Raw genomic sequence first — 20,087 nt, 5'->3', positions numbered from 1 at the left:
GCGGAGAGGAAAAACAGAAGGGGGCGTGGCGCCGCGAAGCCGGCGGATAGGCTGCGGTCGGCAAGTGGGCGGGGAGAGCAGCCGGCGTCGTCGAAAGCGAGGGAGGCAAGAGGGGGCGTGGCCCGAGGCTGGAAGCCGCTCGCCCGCCTTTTCTTCCCCTTTGCCCTTCCCCGCGCACGCGCACTGGCGTCCCGGGGCCTTTCCTCCCGCCTCCTGTCAGCGGCCACCTGAGGGAGCCTCCTCCCCTCCCCCACCGCGCTTCCCTCCCCTCAGCCGGGCCAAGCCGGGCCTTGCCTCGCTGAGGAGGGAGGAGGACGAGCGAGCGAGGAGGAGGAGGCCCTCGGGAGGAAAAGCTGAGGTAAAGTCCGCGGGGCCTTCGCTCGGGGGCTGCGAGGAGAAAGAAGTTCCTGCGTGAGGGGGGATATTTTTTGGGGGGGGATCCCCACCCCCACAGCACAAACCCCCACCGCGTGTCACTGAGGGGGAAGGGAGAGCAAACGGAAAGGGGCGGATTTCTAATATTTTAATATTATTTCTTAAATTTCCATATATCCCGCCCTTCCTCCCAAAAGAGCCCCCCCCATTTCCCTGCCGCCTTTTCTGTCACGCGAGGGCGCAGCGTGGGGGAGGGGAGAGGTGTGTGGCGTGGGCGCTTTTTCCGGGGGTACTCGGGGGGGGGTGCGGTACTGGCACCTTTTCCCCCCCAAAAAAGAAAAGCACTACGTATATATAATATTATACCTGTATGTATGTATGTATGTATGTCTGACAGGCCAGTGTGAGTATTCATAGAATTTTTTAGAGTTGGAAGGGACCCTGAGGATCATCTAGCCCAACCCCCTCAAGGCAGGAATAGGCAGCTGTCCCTACGTGGCCTTCTCAGCACCACGCTCTAACCGGGAGCCATGTAAACGGCTGTGTGTGTTTTCGAGCTGGTCTTGTTGCTTAAGGGGCAGAAAGCAGGTGGGGGGGTTGGGGGGGGTTCGAGAGGTTGAGCAGAGGGAGTTTTTTGGGGGGTTGGGTTTGGAGGGGTTGAGGAGAGAAATCTGGGGAAGCGTTTGGAGTTTAGGGGGCGTTCAGGTTTTGCGGCTCAGTAGAAGTTTGTTTGGGGGTGTTTGAGGGGCCGAGAAGCAGGAGTTTTTGGGGGGGGATGAGCAGAGGGGGGTTTGTGCTAAGGTGTCAAGGGATTTGATACTAGGAAGCAGGAGGGGTGTGGGATGGAAAGGAGTTTGGTTGGGTGGTTTAGGTTCAGGGGGAGCAATAATAATAATAATAATAATCTTTACCATCAATGGCTAACATTCATTCATTTGTTCCCCACGCATCTGACTGGGTTGCCCCAGCCACTCTGGGTAGCTTCCAACACATAAAATAACATAATAAAATATCAAACATTTCAAAACTTCCTTATACAGGGCTGCCTTCAGATGTCTTTTAAAGGTTATATAGTTATTTATCTCCTTGACATCTAATGGGAGGGCTTTGGAGATGGTTTGTGGGATTTTGGGGGTGCTCAAAGAATGAGCACTGAGGACAGCATTTAACAATATACCACTTGATTGTCACAAGTCTTTTAAGGGGTTTACAAGCAATATTAAAATTATCAATAAAAGCATTTACAGATAATTGAAATTAAGAGTTAAAAAATAATAATTGTGGTTCCCAACATCTAGGGAGCCCAGCATATGTGTCCATCCCTCTTGTACATTACAATTCTATGTAGCTTTCTGGATCCAGACCCCAAAGTTTTTGTTCTGCATGTAGGTGGCAGCTTAAGGTGGTAAGTGTCTGGCACATCTCCCCTCACACATTAAGTGGGGGAAAGGAGTTGCTGAAGAATAGGCTATCTTTATGTTAAGACTATTGCAACACACTGTATGTCGGGGCTGCTGTTCAAAATCATCTGGAAACCTGGTCCAAAATGGGCCTTCTCAGTAGTTTACACACCCACACACCTATGGAGTAACTTTCCCATCTCTCTGGTGATGAAGTCCTTTATTTTGATGTTGCTAACTGCAGCTCCCATTGCCCCCAGCATACATGGCCAATGGCCAGGGATTATGGGAGCTGTGGTTCATCAACATCTGGGGGAGGGGCAAAGATTTCCCACACCTGATTCTAGGCTTTGGGTCTCCTGAATGTATATTAACCTTTCCCACCTTTGTTTCTTCCAGGTGTTTTGGACTACAACTCCCAGCTGCCACAGCCAGCACAGTCGGGAACCCATCAGCCTTGACATCATAGAACCAGGCTGGCTAGAGCAGATGAGAACTGTAGTCCAAAACATCTGGAGAGCACGAGGTTGGCAAAGGCTGGCTTCAATAATCTGAGCCTTTGATGTTTTTTATTTTGTGGCATGGGAGTTCTCTTTTGTTGTTTTTATGTAATTATTCATCCCCCTCCCCTTTTAAATGTTTTTTTTTAAATTCTTTATTAGCTCCCCTCCCCTCCTTATTTATCACCAGCCATCCAAAGGACTTTGTTATGGGGTGGCATAGAAATATCAAAAAATAAACAAGGAAGAAAAGAGGTACCAAGAGTGGTGGGTGAAGAAGGAATTTGCTTTGTACATATGGAGCTGACTTAGACAAAATCTGATCATTGGTCTGTTTGTCTCAGTATTTTCTGCACTGAGTGGCAATAGTTCTACAGGGTTTCACAGTCAGGTGGTATTCCCAGCTCCTAGAGGGGCCTGCGATTGAACTTTGGACTTTTTACAGGCAAAACATGTGCTATACTACTCAGCTGTGGACCTTCTAAAGATAATGTAAAGTTCTGATCCTCATGCTTATGAACAGAGGGCTGGTTTAAATAGGAACATGGCTTCTACAGAGCTAGACTCATTGGTGTATCTAACATTGTCAACACTGGCTGGCAGTGACTCTTCAGGGTTTTGGACCACGAGTCCTTTCCAGCCTTACCTGGAGATACTGAGGATTGTATTTTAATATTCTGTTGGAAGCCGCCCAGAGTGGCTGGGGAAACCTAGCCAGATGGGCGGGGTATAAATAAATTATTATTATTATTATTATTATTATTATTATTATTATTATTATTAAACATGCCTTCTGCATGAAAAACAGTTTACCACTAGGCTACAGCCCATCTCCAAATATAGTTTCTAGAGATGTGTGTGAGGGAACATGGAGGGCTCAATGAGAATGCCAGGAGAGAAGAGCCGGTTAGGGAAACTCGGGAAGAGGGTGAGGTTGGTGTAATTATACACAGGGTAGTATGGGAATCCACTGGGTCCAGGTGTTCCAGGAAGGAAGGGCAAGCTGAACTGAGATCAGGGAGGTGGGAAATCAAGAGGTACAACTAGAGGCATGCAGGGGCTTGTTTTGTCTTAGAGATGGAAGTTTTGCTGGTGGCAGAAGGCTGAGCAACGAAAGAGCAGCAAAGGGAAGGAAAGAACGCTCCGGGCAACATTTTGGCTAGCTGTGTTAAGTCTCTGGCAGGAAAAAGAAATTAAACCTTAAAAAGACATAACAAATGTATTATGGTGGAAGCTGTGATGGACTGGAGTCTAGTGCCCTCAGATACGTAAAGTCACTTGTCTGGTGTATAAACCCTGCCATATGCAAGCAGTGTGGTATCTAAAAGTATGCTTGGAGTGCCGAAAGTGGACAGAGAGTTGTTCTCTCCATCTCTCATAACACCAGAATTCAGGACCATCTAATGAAGATGAATCTTGGAAGATTTAGAACAGACAAAGGAAATACTTTTTCAGACAGTGCATGATGAAACTGGAATCCTCTCTCACAAGAAGTAGTAATGGCTCCCAACAAGGATTAGAAATTCATGGAGAATAAGGCTATCAGTTGCTACAGCCTATGATAACCGTACATTACTTCCAGGATCGGAGGCATAATGCAAGTTGTTTGGGATCAGAAGTGGGAGAGTTGCTGTGGTTGCACTCGGGTCCTGCTGGAGGCTTCCCATTGGGACATCGTTGGCCACTGTGAGAGCAGGATGCCAAACCAGATCAGCCACTGAACATCAGTGCGCTTTTAAAGTTTTTATGAGGGCTGGGGGGAATTAATATAGATCATGACAAGCACATTTACTTATTTATATATATATAAAAACCTTCATTCCTGCCCATCATCAGAAGACCTCGGGGTTGGTTACAGCAACTACATAAATAAAACCCAATAATAAAATATCACATAATGTTGTCAAGTATGCTTGTTTCTCACTACACAGGCTGATATTACACTCTTCACAGAAAGGCAGGTCCTCAGCCAGCATCTAAAGCTGAGTACATTGCTCTAACCTGGCTCAGTCTTAATCTCAGGGTTGTGGGTTCAAGCCCCACAATGGGCAAAGGATTCCTCATGGTCTTATCCAACTCTGCAGTACCATGAATGCTGCGGTCGGCCTAACTCCCAGAGGAAGTGCCTTCCACAACTGGAGCTTCTGTTGCTGAGAAGGCCCTCTAATGGGTGACTGGTCCTCAGATTTAACTAGTTATATTAGTTAAAGTGCAGTATTCATATGCCATTTAATTACCTAGATCTCTAAACTCTCTAAAAAATAATGAAAAGCATGTAGTGGATAAAACCTATTATGCAACAGAAAACTTCACTGCAGTGCATTGCTGAAATGAAAAGGCCATTGCAAGAAGACCTCTCTCCTCCCAGCCAGGAGGAAGCTCCACATAATTGGGCCCACAGTACTGAACACACTTAAGGCTGGAACTTGCAGCAGGGCATCCCCTGCAGATCTTGGGTCCCCAGCAGGACAATATGGCGAGATGCCCAGATCCCAAATTGTTAAGGGCATTATATGGCAAGAAGCTACAGCTTAAATCAGTGTAAAGTAATTGTTATGTCATCAGGAAGCAGTGCTGCTGTTCACACGTCCTGGCATTGATAGGGCAGTTGAAACTTGTACTAAGATAAAAACCAGATCTAAGCTGTATGTAGGAAGCTGCCTTATGCTGAGCCAGATCAACACTGACTGGCAGCTGCTTTTCATGGTTTCAGGCAGGGGAGCTTCCCAGCCTGGGGATTGAACCTGGGACTGACTACATGCAATGCATGTTCTCTATCTCCGAGCTGCATCTTTTCCCCCTACCCTCCCCCCCCTCGGATGAATCCGTGGAGGGTCAGAAGAGGGGTGTCGAGCTATGCAGGCCCACAGAAGTAAACTCGCCCCTGAAATATTTTACCTGGAGCTAGCCAGTAGCCCACGTACCTAGCACAGTGGCGAGGAACCTGTGGCCCTTCAGATCTTGCTGAACTATCAGCTTCTATCCAGCCCCAGGCAACATGACCCAGTGGTTAGGGATGACCGGAGTTGTGATTCAGCAACATCTGGAGGGCCACAGGTGTTCCCCACCCGTCCAATGGGAGAATCTGTTTCATTCTAAGCCCATGGGGCAGGTTGCTTGAGACATGATTTTTTGGGGGGACAGATGGGTGGACTAGTGCTCTAACCACTTCACTTCACTGCCTAGGGTGACCCAGGAATGCAATTCCAATAGCCTATGATGGAATGCTCAGCTAACCACCCTTCTCCCCTCCCCTTGATTTCTGTTCCTGAAATAGCTGGGGAAGTGAGACATTTCCTTCCTCTTGGATACAATGACAGGGATGTTAAGTCCTCAGGTGATGAGAGAACTGCCCTACTTTTCAAATCATTAAGCCAGTGCTTTGTGTGTTTATGCTGGGGGGTGGGGCCACCAAAAGCAGGGATTTCTTATTTTCATATGTCATTCCCTCTCTCCCCAAGAAATGTGCTTTTGGAAGAAAATGTTACATGCTCTGGAGATCCATTGTGTGTGCGCCTCCCGCTTACACAGGCCATGGTTGGGGATTTGGGTTGAACAATTCCTTATAGGTTAGGAATCAAACCTTTGCTTTCTCGTGCTCCATTTAAAAAGTTATTTTAGAGATGGAGTTGCGTTGTGTTTGTGTGCGCGCCTTTGTTCTACCTTTCCATTATCTCCAAGACAGCAGCTGTAAAATTAGGAAGGTTGTCAGCTGTGCAAATCTTCGGGGGGGGGGAGTTTATTAGCCCATGCTGTGCACCCACCCATACCTGTGCTAGACAGCTGTGGCACGTTCCCTGTGAGAAATGTATTTGGAGATATTAACCTTAGGAGACAGGGAAAAGCAACTAACACGGAAGTGTAGAAATAAAGGGGTGTTTATTTTTTCCTTTATTTTTTCATAGTACTGGGAGTCATCGAGTAAAACATACCGTCCAACATTTCTCTGATGAAAAAAGGGATGTCCTATTCCATAACAGTTATAGTAGTAGAAATAATAATAATTATACCCTGCCCACTTTGGGCTGCTTCCAACATATATAAAAATATAATAAAACATTAAACATTAAAAATGACTTCCCTCTACGGGATGGCTTTCAGATGTCTTCTAAGTTGCATAACACCCTACCCTCCAACATTTCTCCCATGAAAATTGGGACAGCCAACCATACCCTCCAACATTTCTCTGATGATAATAGGGATCTCCTAAGGAAAAGTGGGACATTCTGGGATCAAATCAGAAACCGGAACAGCGTCTGTAAATCTGGGACTGTCCCTGGAAAACAGGGACACTTGGAGGGTCTGGTAAAACTGAATGGAGATAGAATTGGAACTTAAGAACATAGAGTTGTATCCAATGCTAGAAAGTATGCATTTTGAAATGAATGGATATGACTAATGTAGGCCCATTCATTTCAGTGGGTCTGCTCTAGAGTAGAACTTAGTTGAATGCAGCCCAAAGAAGAACTCTGCAGCTGGATCAGGCCAAAGGAGGACCAAGCAGTCCAGAGTCCTGTTTTCATAGTAGTGAACCGGATGCCCCAATAGTAAGTCCCCACAGGCAGGACCTGAGTGTAACACCAACTCTCCCCACCCATGATTCCCACTGCTAGCCATGATGGTTGTGTTCAGGGCCTCCTTGCTGGGAGACAGCAGCGCTTCTGAATACCAGTTGCTGGAAGCCCCATGATGATGGCGGTTAGACTAATTTATGGATCAAGTTATTAGTGTCATGCGAATGTGAGGTCCAGTTTAAAATATCCAACCAGCACCTGCCACTCCCTCAAAGTTCAACATACCGTACTTTTAACTGTCAGAATTGCCTGGTGCAGGCTGAGATTCCAGCATAAAGGCGGCAGCAGGGGGAGTTATCTAGAAACTTTTTGGGCATGGAACTGTATTTACTTCGAAAGCTTGCTTCCTTTTCTGTGTGTCCCCACTTCCATTCATTGAACAATTGCCAAATGTATAAAAGCCCATGTCAGACTGGAAGCTGCAGTCCGACTCACTGAAATGTTTTCTTGCAAAATTATTTTAAAAGGGGGGTTATGAAACACACCTTTCCTGTTTATGTTGGGAGCGGGTGTCTTGCCACTGAAAGTGGTGATAGCTTCTTTCTCACCCTAGTAAACACTTGGTTGTCTCTAACAATGTCCTACTCAGAGTGTTGTTGTTGTTTAGTCGTTTCCGACTCTTCATGACCCCATGGACCAGAGCACGCCAGGCACTTCTGTCCTCCACTGCCTCCCGCAGTTTGATCAAACTCATGCTAGTAGCTTCAAGAACACCATCCAACCATCTCATTCTCTGTCGTCCCCTTCTCCTTGTGCCCTCCATCTTTCCCAACATCAGGGTCTTTTCCAGGGAATCTTCTCTTCTCATGAGGTGGCCAAAGTATTGGAGCCTCAGCTTCACGATCTGTCCTTCCAGTGAGCGCTCAGGGCTGATTTCCTTCAGAATGGAGAGGTTTGATCTTCTTGCAGTCCATGGGACTCTCAAGAGTCTCCTCCAGCACCATAATTCAAAAGCATCAATTCTTCGGCGATCAGCCTTCTTTATGGTCCAGCTCTCACTTCCATACATCACTACTGGGAAAACCTACTCAGAGTAGACCCATTGAAATTAATGGACATGAACCGAGCATGTCTGTTATTTTCAATGGGTCTGCTCTGAGTAGCGCTAGCTTGTGTCCATTGCTGGTCATCCTCAGAGTAGGCTCACTAATATTAAAGGACACGACTTACTTAGATCCATTCACTTCAGTGGGTCTACTCTAGTTTAGTTGGATGCAACCTGCCTTTAAAAATAAAACTATTCTGAAGAATTTCACCCACCTTAAAAACAATGCAACTCCCCCCCCCCCCGGAGTGTTTTATGAACTGCTAGTTTTATAATGACGATCTTAACTCTGGTTATGACCCTCAGACTACACTGCCTGATGCTTCTCTTTGATGGCTTTGGATTGATGCTGGTCTTTGCTATAGAGATTGTTTTCTATAACTTAATGTACAAAAAACAATCTTAACTCACTTTTGCAGGTTGCATGGGGAGGGGGGGCCGCATTTCATAGCCTGCAGAAAGCATGATCGTTTATAGTGTGCATGTTCTAGAAACATGGCTCTGTAGGGGTACATGAGCAACAGGAGAGAAACGAGAAGTCTCTGTTCCAATGACTTTAACAATTAGAAAGGTTGATGGCAAAGGAATGTGAGAGAGAAATGGAGCAATATGAGTATAGCACAATGGATGTGAACCACCGAGGCCACATTCCCTTAAGACTTTATTTTGTTAGGGGAATGTACAAAGTAGTTTATAAAGTGTGCATGTGGGGGAAGCAAGGGTGGGAACTTCAGGCCTACTGCACAAAAGCAGCTCCATGCCTCTCCATTTGGCCCTCCGGACCAACGTTAGAAATTCACCAGGCACATTTTGCACCTGGCTATCGGCCACTTGCGACCATGTGAAGATGCCTGGGCAAAAGGATGGCACCTGACGTCTCCACCATCTGGAGGTGCATGCCTAGGGATCCTTGGACCTGGAACTTTTTCACAAACTAGCAACACATTCTGTAGAATTCTATCCATTATATTTTATCTGCACAATCAATGAATTTCAGGAACCAAAAAGTCTTACAGTGGTGCCTCGCAAGACGAAAAGAATCCGTTCTGTGATTCTCTTCGTCTAGCGGTTTTTTCGTCTTGCGAAGCAAGCCCATTGACGGATTAGCGCTATTAGCAGCTTTTAGCGGCTTATCGGATCAGCTGATAAGCGGCTTAGAAAAAGGGGGGGAGGGAAAAAACCCCCGCAGGAACTCGCAAGACATTGTCGTCTTGCGAAGCAAGCCCATAGGAGATTCGTTTTGCGAAGCACCTCCAAAACGGAAAACTCTTTCGTCTAGTGAGTTTTCCGTCTTGCGAGGCATTCGTCTTGTGGGGCACCACTATATTGAAAAATACAACTTTCAAGCTGCCTGGACCCAAAATGGCAACTAGTCATTCTGTTTTGGCGACTGTAATCCTGGTTTAAGGAGCCATTTTGTGCCAATCTTATATATCTAAGTTTTTTTCACTGCTCGGGACTCTACCCAGGCCAGCATCTCTCACCAGCCTTGCCTCTTTATCTCCTTGGGTGTTTTTGCCTGGGTAGGAGTCCTTTAATTCTGATAGTGCATCTTGCTTACCTGGATGGAGGGCAGAGGGGTGTGTGGGCGTGGGTGTAGAACACACCTATGTGTTGTACCTATCGTACAAAAGGTAAAATTTGCATTTATTGCTCTGCCCACTTTCCCTTCTGGCTCTGCCCACCACCGCAATGTGGCCCCTGGAAGATTAGCCCAGGTCTTTTTTCCTATCCAGGGACAGAGTGTGAAATGACAGGATGCCATAGGAAAAGCAGGAAGCTAAAAGAGTCTCAGGAAAAAAGGAACAACTATTTGCTTGGTGCGAAATCTAATTGCTGTCCACAACTTTTCCAGGACTCCCAATTATTTCAGTTGCATGCTGAGGGGATTTCATGTCCGTTCTAGCTCCACAGGGGCATTCTCAGAGTTCAAGAACACATATCCCAACCCAGTCTGTGAGGCAGGATAATAGCAGGCTTGCAAATGCCCCACACCTTGGTTACCTGTGGAAGAGCAAGAATCATCTCTGGCAGAACAGGTTGGGAAGCTTTATGAGAGCCCGTTTCTGTGTCTCTTCTTTCTTTCTAACCTTTTTGACACAAGTTGTGCATTTTTGGAAAACCATTTTAAAATATGGTTAGCAGCAGCAAAAAGATAAATGTGGGCTGGTGACTTATTTGTACGGCTGCTTATTCCCATCTTAAAAGATGGAAGTGATAACTGGGAACTGATCCCCCCAGAACCAAAGCCATCTACTGTTAGGGTGGGGTGTAGTGCGCAGGGCAGCTGCGCCACCTCCAGAATTCTGCAGCACACTACCGTTCTTGTCCCCATCAGCAGTTCAGAAAAACAATGAGTTGTATTTTAATCCCAGGTGTGCAAATCTTGCTTTGAGGTCAACAGATTCCTTTCCCCCTCCCTCCGTCTTTCATATACTGTACACAAACCTATTTATTTAATGTAAGTTGACTCATCTTCTCCTTGTCATTCCAAGTGCACCTTTCCACATCCACCTGAACAAGTTATGCTAAGTGGTTTCACTGAAGAGCCCAGCTGAACAAGCCCCGCTAAAGTCTGACACCCAAGGGTGCTAATTCTCCAATGAATACATAGATAGGCAATCCTTTTAAGTCAGGGATTTGGGGTGGGGGGGCACATTTTTCAGTTCTAGGGCTGCATTCCCTTCTGGTAAAGTTTTTTGAGGACTCCATGCAAGTGGTGAGCAGGGCCACAGGCAAAACTGGGCAGAGCAATGGATGCAAATTTAACCTTTGGGCAGTAGGCTGGTTTCTGCTCACCCACACCTTTCTCTCCATCCTCCATCAAGGCAAGCAAAGAGGCTTTATCACAAAGGCACAGTGCGGTCAAACCAAAACACTCAAGGACGGTCTGAAGCAGGAGCTATGACAGGATGATGCAGGGGTGCCAACTTGAATCAAATATTGGGGGGCCCAGGTAAGCCCCACCCTGCATAATCGATCACATGACGCGGTGCACACACACCATTTGAATGGCAATGCTCATCAACTTTGAGGGAGGGGCAGCACCCTCAAACATTTTATTGTGGGGGGAGACCTCTCAGACCATAGCAGTTGGCTCCTATGGGGTGATGCATGGGGAGAGTTTTGAGGGCCAGGTAAGCTGGAGGGCTGAATTCTGTCCATGGACATAAGGCTCCCCAACCACCATTTAAATGTGTTTTCCTTTTGAAAAAGCAAAACTTAGATGCTAATAGGATTCAGTACACGAGTGATTTCCATGCCAGAGCTTGAAAAAGACAACTGCCATTTTGAAAGCATCATCTCCTTTGTGGAGCAGGGAGATCCCAAAAAGCACTGGCCCTTCTGTTGTTGTTGTTGTTAAAAATTGTATACAACCCTACATCTGAGACTCACAGGGTGGTTTATAATACACCTCTCTGCCGTGGGCAGGGCTTTCAGTCTGGGTGGTGGGCAAGGAATAATAATAATAATTTTATTATTTGTACCCCGTCCATCTGACTGGGTTGCCCCAGCCACTCTGGGCAGCTTCCGACATACATAAAAACATAACTAAACATTAACAAATTCCCAATATAGGGCTGCCTTCAGGTGTTTTCTAAAGGTTGTATAGTTACTTATCTTCTTCACTTCTGATGGGAGGGCATTCCATAGGGTGGGCGCCACTACCAAGAAGACCCTCTGCCTGGTTCCCTACAACTTCACTTCTCACAGTGTGGGGACTGCCAGAAGGTCCTTGGAGATCAATCTCATAGCTCTGTGATAGATTTTCTGCTTTGCATGTAGAAAATTCTGCAGGCATGACAGGGAAGAGACCCGTGGAGCTGCTGCCAGTCAGTGTGGACAACACTAAGCTCAATGAACCAATGATCTGACTCACTATTAAGGTTTCTTCCTATGTTCCTAACTGAATGCCAGACTACATGGGCCTTTGGTGTAATCCAGCAGGCCTCTTCTTATTTTAAAATCACCACCTCCGCTGTATGGATGGTTCCTATGCACAAACCTCTTCTCATTCCCCTGCTCTTCTGTCATTGTATTGTTTGCCATGTGCTGAAATATTCCTGTGCTTCATTATAATGATTTTTTTAAAAAAAAAAGTTCTGGTCTGTGTAGATCAGAGGTACACACCAGCTTGGTACCATGCAGATTTTGTTGGCCACTGTGAAAAAAGGATGCTGGAAGGCAGGACTTGAACCCATGGCTTCAAGTGACAAGAAAGAAGATTCTGACTCAACTTCTGGAATAACTTTCTGACAGTGGAACAGACTCCCTCGGGAGGTGGTGGACTCCTTGGAGGTTTTTTAGCAGAGATTGGGTGGCCACCTGTCCTGGATGCTTAAGCAGAGATTCCTGCATTGCAGGGGGTTGGACTAGATGGCCCTTGGGGGTCCCTCCCAACTCAACAATTCTATGACTGGATAGGCCATTGGCTCAATCCAGCAGGGCTCTTCTTACATTCCTCGTTCTTGGCAATCAGCATGGCCCAATGGTCAGAGATGATGATAGCAGAAGTGTACTCCAACAGCATCTGGAAGGCATTACATTGGCTAACCCTAGGGGAGGTGACTAGCCTTCACACAGCCTACCAGGCAGACAGGTATACCTTGAACTGTCCCCCCCTTTCTTCCCTCGCTCTCAAAACGGTGTGCAACCTCTGGCCTGTCTCAAGAGAACACACTCTGTGTGTGTTTGTGTGTGAGTGCACACACATTAATATTTAGGAAAGCAGATGATGTAACCCTTGCTATTTCTGTCGCCACTATCCTTAGCTGGAAGGAACCTAAAGGGAAACCACTCCACGTTTTGTTCATTTTAAAATATTAGCAGTTTTTAACTTAGGCCCTCCTCACCTGACCCAACATGCTTGCTTCCTCTTCCAAGGCCCTGGAATCAGAACATTAATAGTTAAACAAATGTGAACGTGTAGGCCTGTGATTTGTGACCTGGCGTTGTTGTCTCCATGCCTCACCGTTGTGAAATGGCATTAACATAGTTTATTAGGCCTGCTTCCAGAGGGACTGTCTTTGTTCCCATATTTGCAAGAGGTTGTACTGTATGTTCTGTTTTGCATGCAAAAGGTCCCAGGTTTAATTCCAGGTATTTCCAGGTAGGACTCTGAGACACACCTATCTTTTAAAAAAACCAAAACCATGGGGACTGGAATCTTACTACATATTTGAAATTATCCATAGGTTATGTTGTTCTTAACACTGCATGCTAGTAGTTGCAAACCTGTTATTCAGACAGCAACAAGGTCAGGGAGATCACATGCACCTCACCATAGTGAGCAATAGTCAGGGATGATGACAACTAGAGTCTAGTACTAGTACTAATACTAATACTAATTTATTTGCACCCGACCCATCTGACCGGGTTGCCCCAGCCACTCTCAGTAACTTCCAACAGAATGTAAAAATACAACGAAACATCAGATATTAAAAACCCCCATACAGTTCAGATGTCTCTGGAAAGCCGTGTAGTTGTTTATCTCCTTGACATTGGGCGGTAGGGCATTCCACAGGGCAGGTGCCACTCCCGAAAAGGCCCTCTGCCTGGTGCTCTGTAGCTTCACATTTCGCAAAGAGGGAACCACCAGAAGGCCCTCAGAGCTGGACCTCAGTGTCCGGGCTGAATGTTGGGGGTGGAGACGCTCCTTCAGATATACAGGGCCGAGGCTGTTTAGGGCTTTAAAGGTCAGCACCAACACTTTGAATTGTGCTTGGAAACATACTGGGAGCCAGTGTAGAACAAGGGAAGCAGTTGCCAAACAGGTCACTCTGTGGCAGCCCCTAAGCCGTGGAACCCCCTCTCTACAGAGGTGAGCATGGCACCTTAAACTGTATGGAATCCGAACTGTAGAGTTGGAAGGGACCCTGAGGTTCATCTAATCCAAACCCCTGCAATGCAAGAATCTCAGCTAAAGGCCATTCAACCTCTGCTTAAAAACATCTAAGGAAGGAAAGTACTTTATGCTGAAAACATACCTTTTTAACTCTCACCTTTGACACCCTAATTTGTTCCTCTGAATTTCAGTTCCTGGGAATCACAAGTGGGGAGAGATGCTGTTGCACTTGTGTGCTGCTTGTGTTTTTTCCTCAAAAGCGGCATCTGGTTGGTCACTTTGAGAAGAGGATCATATGCTAGATGGCCTATTGCCCTGAGCAGGAGGGCTCTTCCTGTGTTGCTATCTTTTAGGACCCACGCTATCCTTCCTGATTGTAAATTCTTTAAACAATTTCAATATTGTCTTTATACATTGCTGTAACCTGCCCCAGCATCTTATGGGGAAGAGTAGTAGCGAGTGCTAGCCCTACTCACAACAGACATGCTGCAATTAAAAGGCCAAAGTGAGTCATGCCCATCAAGCAGGTCTACTCTAAGCAGGACTGGTATTGGGCTTTATTTCTTGGCCACTCTGACCTTAAACTTTGCACGTGGTCACCTGTTTATGGTGCACTGTCTCCAAACTCCCTCTTAAAATGCCATAGGACTGGGCAGCGTCTTCTGTAGCAGATTCCTGTTTCAACTTATAGGATCTGCCCCCCTGTTGAGAATTTTAGGTTTAAGAAAGCTGGCCATGTTTCCCTGGCAAAATATAAGAAAACGAAAAAGGTCTTCCTCTATTCCATTTGTTTAGGTGAAGAAGGAAAAAAAAGACAGTAGATAGCCATTTTCCCTTCGGACCCACCCTGCTCCTACAAACTCACCAGGGAGTATAATTAATGCAGCACAGCTGATGCCCGCCATTCTTCAAACACAGCGTTACCTTAAAGGCACACCCCAGAACGTGACACCTAAAAGACCTTGGAATGCTGACAGCCATCATGGCCAGCCTCAGCCTCATGACCAGCCAGACCACACCTTTTCACCTGCTTTGCATTCCAGGTTTTATTGTGTTCACCGAAGGGTAGTTGGTGTAAGGGCTGGGCGTGTTGCCGCTGCATTTGCCTCTGGTGTAGGCTTGAAATCTCATCCTCAAAGATGGGGTGGGGGAGCTGTAGTGGGCACAAGAGATTGGATGGAAGTTATTAATACCGTATTTACTCAAATCTAATCTCATTTGGCCAAATTATGCTGCGAAAATTCAGGTGCGCATTAGATTCGATGGCACATTTGCATTCGCCAGCAAATCCCTTTTTTTGGTTTCAAGGTTCTGAAAATTTAGGTGTGCATTAGATCCGAGGGCACATTAGACTCGAATAAATATGGTAACCTTGAAGAGACTTCAAAGTTGCTGATGGAAGAAGCCTAAGAGCTGCAGCCCACAAGAGACTGGAGCATGGTCTTTGCATCCAAAGTTGTACTCACAAGTAGACCCACTGAGTTGCACCTTCTACACAGGGCAGACCCGCTGAGATGAATGGACCTGTGTTGGTTATGTCCATCAATTTCAACAGTTCTAATTCCTGGGTAGAATTAGCATTAGATACAGCCCACTGAAATGAAAGGATATGACTAGATTGGGCCCATTCATTTCAGTGGCTCTACTGTTGAGTAGAACAATGCTTTCCATGCAGCCAATTCCTGGAGTCTCTCCTTCTAAATAAAAGATGGGGTGGGGTGCTTCTGCCTGCGACCCCTGGAAGGCACTGCCAGTAGCAGTAGACGGAGGTGGCTGGGGTGTGGCTTGAACCTGGGACCTCCTGCATACAAAGGCAGGTGCCCAACTGCTCTCCCCAAAACAAATTAAAATTACAGTCCTCCAGCTCTGAATCAAGTGCTGGTTTTAACGGGGAACACAGAAGAAACCTGCCTTAGGATGGCTGTGGCTGATTGAAGTTTGGAGCCCAGCAGTGATTGGAGGCCTCAAGGGATTTGGCCAGAGGTGCTTCTTTATAGCTCTCATTTTAACCCAGATTGTGAATGCCCCAATTTCGCGGAAACTGTACCGAGCAATTGTGGTGGAGTGGGTGGGAGAACCATAGAACTGCCTAGTTGCGAGGGGCTTCGAGGGTCGTCTAGCCCATCTCCTCGCCATGCAAGAATCTTTGGCCCGACGTGGGGCTCGAACCCACGACCCCCAGAGTCAGACTCTACCGACTGAGCTACCCTGTCCCTCGCATTAGGCCCCAACCCAAATGCCAGAAAGGCGAGAGCTGGCTTTCAACTCCGCAGCGTCAGCGGAGAGCTCCGGAGCACCTGGGAGCTTGCTGACAGTTTAGTCGGCCGGCCCCGATAAAGGGATTACCCTTCCGGCCGCGGCCGCCCTTATTCCCGAGCAAAGGCGTGTCGTCAGCACCCCTGGGCCTCGCAAAGCGCCAGGCAGCGGCGAGTCCCGGGCGGCCGTCCTTCTCCTTCCTCTCCCTCCAGGTCCAACAACAAGCGCTCTCTGTCACCGAGGCCCTAGCGAGGCCGGGCGGCTTCTCCTCTTCCTCCCCCAGCATGCAAAGCCCCATCGGATGTAGCAGACGCAGCCGCCTCCTCTTCCCTCCCCGGAGTGGGACGCGCAGAAAGAAGCCCCCTGCCTCTATATCGGCACATACCCAGACTTGGTCTGCCGCCGTCCAGCCTCTCCACGTGGCCCCAAAGAGAAAGGGGAACACCCCAAAAGTGGGGGACCACCCCCGTTGCATCCTCAGCCATCCCCCCTTCCTTCTCTGCCCCGATCTCCAAGCCGATCCTTCGCTGCGCGCTCTCTTTACGCCTGTCTCCTGCCCGAGTCTCCTCGCTGCGCGCGCGCGCTCTTCCAGCCGTTCCATTTTGCGCAAAGTTTTTGGAGCGGAGTTGGGCGGTCGGGCGGGCGGAGAAGAAGGAAGGAGATGGCAGAGGCGGAGTTTGCCTGCTGCCATCTAATTAAGAGCTTGGCCGGGGGAGGGAAGAGAGGAAGAGGAAGATCGGAGGAGGAGGAGGAGGATTCAAGAGCCAAGGGGGCCGGCGGCGGGCGGTGCGCGCATGCTCGTGCCCAGCGACTCCATGTGTAAAGAGCGCATTTGGCCAACGGAGGGGGGCGAGAGCGCAGCAGGATTTGGAGAGAGGAGGGATCTCGCCGGCCGGTTCGAAAGAGGAGGCTGCTCTTCCTCCTCGCTCCCCCCCACCCCACCCCCGGTGAAGGGGGTGGACAGAAAAGGGAGGCTTTTTTAAAAGGAAGTGGACCTCCCCGACCTTTCGATTTGGGGGATCGTTGAAGCGGCTTTGTAAGTGCGTCTCTTTAAAAGTTGGGGGGTTTCCCCCTTTGGGGTGGGGGAGGAGGAGCGAGGCGGTGGCAGTGGGATTCCTGCGGCCTCTGGAGGGGTTGGGGCTGGGGCTGGAAGCCTCCTTATCTCCCCGGCCGGGCTGGATTGGGAGTTCGCTGCCCCTCCCGGCCCCTCCGCCTGGCGGGGGGGGGGGAGGCGTGAGATTTTGCTTACTCGACTTCCTGGCAAATCGTCTTCCGCACCTTCGACGGGGGATTTCGGGAGGAGGTGGACGTGAAGCAGCTGGCGAAGAACTTTTTCTTTTTCAAAAAGGTTTCCTGCTCATAAAAACTCGCAAGAAAGTGGGTTTTTCTTCATTCTTTGGCGTGCTTCACCGAGGATGGAGGGGCGGGGGGGGGAGGACAGAGAGAGAGACAGGAAGCTGGAACTTCGGTTTTGGAGGAGGCTTCCTCTTGACAAGATACACTTTTATTTCCACGAGAAGTAGTTTCCAAACTACTCGGCTCTCTAACAGCCAGACTCGCCGGGTTCTGTAGCATTATCTGATCAAAACACCCACCGCGGCCTTTTGGGTGGGAAGGAGGAAAAAAGCTTGTTTCGAAAAGTTCGAGCCCTGTTTTGTCCTCTTTCCCCGGCCTTGCTTCTTCACTTCCTCTTCCTCCTCCGGCCACCATCCCGCACTCCCTCCTTTCCCTCCCAGTTTGGGAAGGAGAGAGAGAGAGAGTGGAGTGGAGTGGGGGCGGGGAGGCAGAGGGCGGCCGGAGCACTTAAATACAAAGCATGGTTTAGAAAATAACTCCCCTCTGCCACCCGCCCCCCCCAAAAAAACACAGTTTTATGGAGTGTGGGGAGGGAGAGTACTTCGGGGGGGAGCTTAGGAGACAGGTCAGGGGGGCTTCTGGGGTGTCTGAAATGGCTTCCTGACTTTGAATGAGCAGGCCACTGGCTTTATTGGGCGTGGGGGGGGGACATAGAGGGAGAGGTAAAAAAAAAATCGGAGGGGAGGGGAGCTTGAGGACATAATTGCGTCTTCTCTTAGCACCTAAACCTGGCAGGTCGCCAGACAGGATTCTGTTCCAGAATAAAAGTCCCTCCTCAGTCCTCCTGTTAGGATGAAGATGATGATGATGGTGGTGGTGATGTGCTGGAGGGGTGGGACCTAGGCTTCCCCCTGTAGCCCGATTCGCCTGGCAGAGACCCTTTCGCACTCTTGCCTGCCCCCTCCCCCACCAGAAATCTTGCCCCACCTCTTCCTGGAGTTTTGCATTTATTTATTTATTTGATTTCCCACTGAGCTCTGTCTCTGTGACGGTTTCCTTCGCCACTCCATGGACTGGCCACTGTTGCTTCAGGCTTTCTGGTTAGCCAGGTCTTCTTTTGCTTCAGATGGCTGCTCTCACTCTCTGTTTATAGGGGAGTACTTACTCTTCTCTTCTTTCCCGCACCCCCTCCAATCTCCCTCATCACCTTCAAATCCTTCTCAGAATATCATTCCTCTTTAAGCTACAGAGAGGGCGGGAGGGGAATGGGGGGGGGACACCAGTGGCTCCTCTCCAGGTGTTATCGATGCCAGAAGGCCACAGATGTTGCCCCTCTTCAGTCTGCAGAGCCCCCGCTGCTGTATATAAACAGGGAGCCGCTTTCCATCAGGGAAGACTCTGGTTGCTTTTGGACTATAACTCCCATCATCCCTAGCTAGCAAGACCAGTGGTCAGGGATGATGAGAATTGTAGTCCAAAAACATCTGGATACCCAAGTTGGGGAAACACTTCTCTAGCCGAACCCACCCTAATCTGTGAGTCATGCAGAATTCCAGGGGTTCCGAGGGCTTTGCCAGGGTCTGCGCTTGGCCTTTGGGAATGAGGCACAGCGGAGACACTGGTGTCTCTAGGATATATGGCTTATTTACACAGATATACCGCCCGAGCCGATAGTGGAGAGGTTCACAGCATTAACACCCCAAAAGCGTCTTGTCTCCCATAGCTGCGGCCTTGGATTCAAGCAGAAAGCTCGACATTGTGCTCTGCCTTTTCCATCGTGCAACCTTTTCCCACATCACAGCCAATTCTGAAACTCTACTTCAAAACTCAGCTTTTTCTTCAAAACTAATTCTGCGTTGAGGGAGGGGGGGGGGCTCTTTTGCTTTCCTAATGGCTAATTACCTTCCTTTTGTCCATCACCCCAGGCAATTTCCTAGTCAGGAAATATATTTTAACATTTACCTTGATTAAATTCTAACTCCTGCTGGACACAGGAATTTAGGGTGTCTTGCACCCACAAACATAACATTTTCCAGTGATATCCAACATGCTGCCCTCCAGCTGTCTTTGAACTCATAGCAACCACAGAATTGTAGAGTTGGAAGGGCCCCCAGGGTCATCTAGTCCAACCCCCTGCAAGGCAGAAATTATGGGCAATGGTCAGGGAAGATGTTGGTGTTGGGTCTTTTGGTCCAGAGGCCACAGGTGTTGTTCCCATCTCTGGAGCAGACAGAGGGATATTCATCTCCCTTAACACTAGGAGCATAGAAAGCTGACTAAGTCAGACTGTTGGTCCATCTAGCTCAGTGTTGTCCACACTGATTGGAAGCAGCTCTCGGGTTTCAGGAAGGGACTCTTTCCCAGCCATCACTGGGGACTGAACCCGATACCTTCTGCACGAAAAGCAGGTTCGCTCTCACTGAACTGCGGTCCTTCCCAAAGAAGAGGGGTTGCCTAATGTGACAGGTTGGCAGTAGGTTCAAGAAGGCCTTCAGGAAAACATTTTTGGGTATTTCTGTATTGCTTGAAAACCACCTTTGGATCATGTTGGCATGACAGAGGGGCTTCCAAATTTGGAGAATGAGATAGTGTTGGATATATAAGTTAATCACCATATTAGCTGATATATTAAATTAAACCTGGGTTACAGGCACCACAGCAGTATGTGTAGGTGCCATTTTGCCCCCCAGTGGAGTTTATTCCTTTTAATTTCATTTCTTTACTGGTTTGTATTTTAAATAAAAAAATCTCAAAGCCGTTTACAACATTAAATAAAGCAATCTAGAATACAACAGA

General features: G+C 48.0%; 2 long non-coding RNA genes across 3 annotated transcripts; one reads left to right on the top strand and one right to left on the bottom strand.

Moving 5' to 3' along the window:
- Window positions 1-3,450: 3,450 nt before the first annotated feature.
- On the bottom strand, window positions 3,451-17,031 carry LOC310697592. Of its 2 annotated transcripts, XR_014521068.1 has the most exons (5): window positions 16,381-17,031; window positions 13,882-14,892; window positions 9,217-13,835; window positions 7,874-8,903; window positions 3,451-7,430 (listed from the first exon to the last, which is right to left on the bottom strand). It is a non-coding gene; the product is annotated as an uncharacterized lncRNA (long non-coding RNA). The 2 variants fall into 2 exon arrangements; XR_014521067.1 differs by having other exon boundaries at window positions 9,217-14,892.
- On the top strand, window positions 14,782-16,102 carry LOC310697621. The gene is made up of 3 exons (XR_014521106.1): window positions 14,782-14,897; window positions 15,656-15,831; window positions 15,983-16,102. It is a non-coding gene; the product is annotated as an uncharacterized lncRNA (long non-coding RNA).
- Window positions 17,032-20,087: the final 3,056 nt, after the last annotated feature.

Source organism: Podarcis liolepis (assembly GCF_965112155.1).
Source record: "Podarcis liolepis genome assembly, chromosome: 18".
Classification (NCBI taxonomy): domain Eukaryota; kingdom Metazoa; phylum Chordata; class Lepidosauria; order Squamata; family Lacertidae; genus Podarcis; species Podarcis liolepis.
The sequence above is the reverse complement of the archived record's forward strand: the minus strand, read 5'-3'. Positions and strand labels throughout refer to the sequence as shown.